The following is a 7,919-nucleotide window of genomic DNA, read 5'->3' on the forward strand; positions in this document are numbered from 1 at the left end:
TTGATTATCTATTTGAAGTCCTCATTGATTAAGAAAGCAGAAGACGCTGAAGTTGATACGGCAGAGCTAAGCTGATACTGTAGAGCTAAGTCCTCATTAATACTCCACAACTTGGTATGGTTAAAATCCCCACCGTTGACCATAATTCCGTGAGTGTCTTGGAAAAGGATGATTATACCCTTTTTGCAGGTAGGAAGCTAATCATTTTGCAGATCTTATGTTATGGTGCCCTGGATTCTGTAGAACTAAGGGCAGAAATAGACAATCGTGAAGAAGTTGAAGTGGGACCAGATCCAGATGCAGTTCTTGCATTCACTGAACCTGTAAAAGACACACCTATAAAAAGACGAGGTCGCCCTCCTAAAACCCCTTTACCCAAAGATCAAGAACCTGTAAAAGATATTCCTATTCCTAGTATTTAAAACCAGAACCTCTACTCATTCCGCTAGGATCACGCATAACCTAGTAACACAAAACCAAAAAAGGTTATCTTTTTTTTATGATTTTCCCAAAATACCCTTTAATTAATTAACTAATTAATGATGTTAAATTCGGAAGCTAACCTTGCAGAAAGGGATATTACCACAGATGATGCTTAAGCATGCTGCTCGACTAGGTAAAACTTTTTTGAATCAATAGTGTTAAAAATCATATACCCAATTCTTTTTTTTTTTCATTTCTGATGTTAGATGTATGAGAAATAGAAGAGTTCACAGTTTTAGCAATTTGGGTATCTGAAATTCTTGAAGTTTGTTGCGATTTCAATCTAGATTCTTGTAATGAGGTCATCTGATTTATTCTTTCCTGTTTTTCTTCTCTTCTATCTGTTCTTGAAGTATTTAAATGCACTTCTTGTTTTTCATTTCTGATGTTAGATTGCATATGTGAAACATAAGAGTTCTTAATTTTAGCAATTTGGGTATCTGAAATTCTTGAAATTTGTTGTGATTTTACTCTAGATTCTTGTAATGAGGTCATCTGATTGATGGTTTCACTGGCACTGCATGTCCACTTGGAGCTAAAGGCATATTAAGTTCTTCATTTAGATCGGGCTCATTATCAGGTTGAGTATATGAAGGTACCCCTTCACCTTCAGTTTCTTGACCCATGTCTGCTCCAAAGCATCAAGTTCTGAAACATTTCCATGAAGTGAAGATGACATTTTAAAAAAGAAAAATAATAATAATGAATTTGTGCTTACGACCCATGATATCATCTTCATCAATATCATCTAGAACACTAAACTTCTACCAAGAGATTCTTGTATCTCACTGCTTATATCCATCATGTCCATCATTTCATCTTGCAAATTCTAAACATAAAAACAAGATTAAATGGTCTGTAATTACAAAGTATCAAAAGAAAGAGATTCATAATATTATACTAACATCAATGTCTTGTATCTTCACAGTTTTCATCAATCCTTTCAGCTCTTTGTTTGATCCCATTTGTAGCAAATGCTTGATAATTGTGACACATACTGTTTGCTAAGCATCTTTAATACCTTATGAAGCGAATGCAACTTGATCCAAGTTGAATGTTTGATTGTACAACATATCACGTTGTCCTTCATACCTGCTCAAGTATAACTTACTTTCATTATCAACTCTATAGTAGATCCAGAAATTCGAGGAGGTTATCTTGCCTTCACTTCTCAGGTAGGTTTTTTAATTCATACCCATGTTCAAAATTCAAACATATGTGATCCTTTTTTATTAAACATTTAAAATGCTATAAAGTTTATATGTTATTGTGTTGAAGGACTCGCCTGGTGTACTTCATTTGAAAAAATTATCAGATGCTGGCCTCACACATAATTTGGAAGTCTGTAGGTAAGAAAAACTCTTCATTTCCTTCTTTCTTATTATTCAGATTTTACAGTGTATGATTCTATGATTTGGATTGCAATGAAAAAGTTTAGATACGGAGATGCTCAAATCTCTGCCACCAGATTCACCTGAGTAACAGGAGTACATCACAGCCATCCAAAATGAGGATGGATATAACTGGGGGTAATTCTAATTCATGCTCTTTAATTCTTGATTCTAAAATTTGATTTGTTCTAAAAATTGAAAATTTACTCTTTTTTTTTTCAATAAGAAGTTATAATCCTGTGTTATGGGGAGTCCCTAAAGGAAGCTATTCAACTAACCCTAATGGTTCATGTCGTATAATAGAGCCTCGCCTTATTGTTCATATTAACTTTTGTTTTCAATAAAAAATTAAATCAAACATGGTTCTGTAACTTTTGTTCATATTAACTTTCTTTTTAACTATGATTACAACATGGATGCACTATGTGGTCCTGATGGTGAACTTCCAGAGAAGTTAAGGAATTTAGAGCCACGCCTTATTGAGCACATTAGTAATGAGCCTCGTCTTATTCAGAAGCCTTATGCTATAATTATTTTACAAGAGCAATGGCCATTTATGTAATTTTATCAGTGCCTAAATCTTGTATCAAAATGCAGATTGTACAATTGACAACATCCGGAAAATTTGAGGAAGCTTTGGCATTGTTTAAGCTACTTGCACCAGAAGATTCAAACCTTCGAGCCTCAAAGTAGCAGTCAATTCATATCAGGTAATATTTGTGGACCTGAGAAGTTTTTTGGATATGAGTGGTAAAGTTTACTTATCAAGAGCTTCATCTGGTATGTCAGATGACATGGACACTTCTTCACCTTCTCATACGGTGAAGAGGTTATATCAGATGCTGTTGGACACACCCATGAAAGCAATCGATCCAAAAGATCAAACAAGGTAACAGTTTAACATTATTTAGAGTGAAGAGTATTAAAAATTTTGATATTTTTTTTAATTTTCAGGGGAGAGTCAACATGCCCCTTGACTCAGGTGCTGGAGAGATGGCATTAATATTAGAGAGATGGGATCTCTGGGAATCTTCAAAAGGAAATGGTATGTTACTCTTTGATAATGTCAACATCATTCATCAATTATGTTGTGGGGTGAGTAGACTGCATATAATGATGTTCGAACTTTTATAAAGATTCCTAAATCATATTTGAAGTTTCTTTTGTTTACTCTTCATGAAGGGGGTTCTAGAAGCAATTCGTATAAGCTGTACAGGGTACCCTACCAACAAGGCTTTTGTTGATTTTGTTAAGCAATTTGGTCTTCTAGTTCCCGAAGTTTTAAGATCAAAGTAAGTAAAATTGATTAAATCCTAATGGATTTGTTTACTTATCACTTGCTAAGCAATTTGATCTATATATTTCTTGCAGTTCAATCGTCACCAATGATCCAAGTCGACCTCGATCTAGATTAAGGTCACCGTGGGTTATTAGTTTTATAGGAATGCATAACCCATGTTAGCAATGTATTATTTTTGTTTAACATTTGAATGATCGTTTGTATGACATATTATAATTTATGCAATTTATTATTTTTTTTTTGTATGAGATTTTATTTTATATTATGAGACATTAAATGTGTCATGTAATTTGAAAATTAGTAAATTTATGTAAATCTATAAATAATTTTTTTTAAAAAAATAAAAGTTACGATACGCAAAAATGTGTGTCATCTTCATTTATGACATGGCCTTTCTTGACAGCGGCTTTAATGATACGCATTGCGTGTCATAAATGCGCATCGTAAATGCGCGTCGTCTCTAGACGACGCGCAAAAGTGTGTCGTCTCTCGTTATTACAGGGCCTTCCTTGACGCGCATTTGCGCGTCGTCTGAGCGTTTTACGACGCGCAATGAGCGTCCTAAAATGCTGTTTTTCTAGTAGTGAACTTTTGAATATTTGTTTTTGGTTGTTGAGGAATGTTTCTTAATAGAAAAACGTATATGTCAAGAAGTTAGTGGAAGTCTTATTAATGTTGAAAATTTTCAGGAGTCAATCAAGAATAAACTTTTTAGTTATCACTAGCACACGACCTGAGGTTGATAACCTATCGTGTTAAGTTGATAAATTATTGTTTCTGTGCATCTTCCAGTTGAATTGGAAATGCTTATGAGTGTTATGGTTCTCATTTGACTACAAAAGGCAAAGCACGTCGGTCAGTGATAATACATTGATCAATATGGAAGTGAGCTGCTCAAACTGTTGGATTAGGTGTCTAAGTTCATAACTATTTATGGTATGTTCTTGACCCGGTTGGCATGGTCCATTTCAGTTGCATGGCATCATGACACTTGGATAGACAAAATGAGAAAAGGACACTTATGGTTTATTAATATATTATAAGTTCAAATATATTAATAATATTATTTAATTAGTATTGATCAAGAAATAATTTGGTGATCAAAAAGAGACTAATTAAATATATGGGGTTGATTGTGTAAATCATCCATTCTTATATAGTGGGCTAATGATCCATGGTTTATTGGATTGGGCTAAATCCATAGGGTGCTCCATGGAGGCTAAAACCCATGCATCATGGAGGAAATGAAAAGCCATGTAAATTAGGGTTTACATGGTGTAATCCTACTTGTGACACACTATATAAAGACCCCATGGACTACCAAAATCGGCACTAAGTGAAGAACAAGAGGGCTAGCCAATTTTGAGTGTTTGTGTACTTCTCTCAAAGTTATTCCAAGAGTTGTGGTGTTGTGTGAAACACTTGAGGCATCACATTTGGGGTGCTAGGCTCACAAAGTTCTTAAGGAATCCAAGCAACAAGAAAGGTAAGTTCTTCTACTAGTATTTATGTTTCAAACTCCCCATGCTAGTTAGGTTAAGAACCTTGGAAAAATCAAATTTGCATGTATCTTAGTAAAACATAGATCCAAGGTTTATAGGGTTGCATGTACACTTTAGGAGTGTTAGAATGCTCAAAACCCTTCAGTGGTATCAGAGCCTATTCTTATTTTCTTGATACTTGATGCAAATTGTTGAAGAAATTCGAAATTTCTGCATTCTGCAGAGTGAACTCGCCGAGTCCATGCATATATTGATCCTACTCGTTGAGTAGGTTCATGCACTCGATGAGTAGGAGGCCCAGAGTGCAGTTTTTCGAGTTTTGCTGCTGGAAATGGACTAAAATCATTACCCTAAACTATTTTGGACTTATAAAACCTGTTTTTGATGTGGTAATGATTAAGCTAATCCATTTACAATGGTTATTATCAAAGTTTCAAGTTTTATATGTGTTTATATGATTCTTGAAATTATTGATATGAATGTTCATACACTTATGAGTTTCGTAGATCATAAGAATTATTTGCAAAATTGTTTGTTAGTTTAATTCTTGATCTAAATGTTTTTAATAGAATCCATAATTTGTCGTCAAGTTTTGGATTACCAAAAGTCTTTCTTTTAAAGTCCATTAAAGAACACATAGGTTACATAAAATGAAGAGTCTTCATTTTAATAAACTGTTAACTCATAAGTTATGAAGTTGAAAAGTTTTGAATTGTTATAAAAATTTCCCTCAAGTTTTGGAACATGTAAAGTCACTTTAGAAAACTTTAGTTCCAACCCCTAGAATTTTAAAAGTTAAAATTCAACCCTTATACTTTATAATATTATAAGTTAATTATATATATATATATATATATATATATATATATATATATATATGTATGTATGTATAAGAACAAGTCGTTTTACAGTTAGTAGGCCTCATTCATGAAGCCGGTCTATAAGGGGGGGGGGGGGTATAAGGTTGTTGCCTATAAAATGGCAGCTTAATGGGTGTCCACTCTCACCCACCGCTTCCTTGACTGGTGGAGGGTCATTAGCCAAACGGGTAGGACAATGGCTTTAATTCTCATTACAAGTATAATGATTATAAAGTAACTAAATGTTTTATAAATTTCCAATCTTAGTTACTTTAGGAAAATGTGAATTTGGTGCTAACCCATGAAATTACACTTTGAACCTTGCTTAAGTTGTTAGTGGAGCGTGTGTGGTTAACCGACACATTACCTTGGATTTAAAAAGGTTGGAAAAGGGTGGCTTAAGGTTTATCATAGATCGGTGGAGCGCGTATGGTTAACCAGCACATCGATTAGTTGATAAACATTAAGAGTACCAAGTAAATTTGCATGGTTATTCACACATTGTTTTGTGATCCTCGACATCCCAGTCACAAAACTTGAAGGACACAATCGAGATTGAAACACGCCATTGAAAAGTTCAATGAATCTCAAAAGAATCTAGGAGTTTCAAAAACCAATTAAAACCTAATAATACATTTCGTTTTTCATGGTGGAAATTAGTGAATCATCATTCACATACCTTCAAATACCTTATAGCTTGGATTATGACATCCCTCTTCTAAGTTATAAAATATTGTGTTGGGTCCTAACCTTAATATTATATTTGGGTGTCTTATTAAGGACTATTTTAATATCTAATCTAAACTTGTCTTTCTTCCTTTTCAAATGTCTTCCAACAATGCTGCTTCTGGCTCAAACCCTACCGACTCCTTCTCTCTCATGAACCTTTGTGGGAGAGTCATCTTTGATTAATGATTGGATTAGGAACATAAGGATGGTCACTCGCTATGAGGACAAGGAATATGTCCTCGACAAGGAGCCGAAGGAACTTGATGAGTCTTCTGCTACTCCAGAGGAGATCGCTGACTTTAGGACTCATGAGAGAGATGCCACTAAAGTGGCATGTATCATGCTGACCACGATGACAGCCGAGCTCCAAAAGTCCTATGAGGAATTTTATCCTTTTAAGATGCACCAGGATCTGATGGAAAGATACCATCAGAGTGCTCGTCAAGAGTAATATGAAATAATCTTCTCCATGATAACAACCCGAATGAAGGATGGTGAACCCATCACGGGCCACATGCAAAAAATGCAAAGGTTTATGGACTGCCTGATGAAGTTGAATGTGAACTTCCCTTGAGGAGTTGGGAATTGACATCATATTGCACTCCTTACCTTCTTGTTATGATCAATTCTGAATGACCTATCATATGAATAAGGAGGAGGTCATACTCAGCAAAATTCAAGGACTTCTGAAGACCACCGAAAGTGGTTTTAAAGGTAAATCGGTTGTTACTACTTCTACTCCTACCACCGCCCCTGTTCTGGCTATCGGGTAAGGTAAAGGGAAGAAGAGGAAGAGCCCTTCGAAGGGCACCAAGGGAAAGTCTCTTGATGGCTCTTCTTCAAGTAAACCCAAAAGTGGTTCTGTCACTCCTTCTGCTAACCTTAAAGAGGTTGAATGCTTCCATTGCCATGAAAAGGCGCACTGGAAGCGAAACTCCCCAAAGTACTTGCAATATGTTGAGGATGGGAAAGTGAAACCCAACCATACAAGTATTTACACTATATTGTCTTATAACTCACCATATTCTAATTCTTGGGTCCTTGATACAGGTTGTGGTATTCACATATGTTCTGATTTTCAGTGACTAAGAAGAAGTGAGAATGTGGAGCATGGGAAGATAAACTTGATCATAGGGAATAGGAAAGTTACACCTGTCACCAAGATTGGAGTTTATTCTTTGTTGCTAATTAGTGGGTTAGTGTTAGATTTGAATAAATGTTGTTACTCGTCTAAAATGGCGAGAAATATTATTTCCTTTCAACGTTTGTACAAACAAGGATTTACTTTTTCATTTGATAACGAATTTGGTGGTATTAATGCTTTTTATGATAATGTTCTTTATTTTAAAGCATTACCTTTTGATGGTGTATATGAAACTGTGCCGGTTGTAGATAACCTAGGATATAATGTGTTGTGTATTGATTCTTCCACTAGTTTGGATAAAGCATCATTATGGCATTGTCGTCTTGGACATGTTAGCAAGAAACGTATAGGCCAACTCCAAAAGGATGGAGTCTTGGAGTCACTTGAGTTAAAGTCAGATGATAGTTGTGAATCTTGTTTACTTGGAAAAATAACAAAGTCACCCTTCACTGGTACCTGTGCTAGGGGTGAAGGTTTTTTGGATATCATTTACACAAATGTGTGTTAACC

The 7,919-nt window shown here is 35.1% G+C and overlaps 1 pseudogene; it reads right to left on the minus strand.

Moving 5' to 3' along the window:
- Window positions 1-974: 974 nt before the first annotated feature.
- On the minus strand, window positions 975-1,985 carry LOC145059589 (vacuolar protein sorting-associated protein 60.2 pseudogene; annotated as a pseudogene).
- Between the last annotated feature and the right edge of the window lie 5,934 nt (window positions 1,986-7,919).

This window comes from Lactuca serriola, chromosome 1 (genome assembly GCF_051521515.1).
Source record: "Lactuca serriola cultivar US96UC23 chromosome 1, Lser_US96UC23_V15, whole genome shotgun sequence".
NCBI lineage: Eukaryota > Viridiplantae > Streptophyta > Magnoliopsida > Asterales > Asteraceae > Lactuca > Lactuca serriola.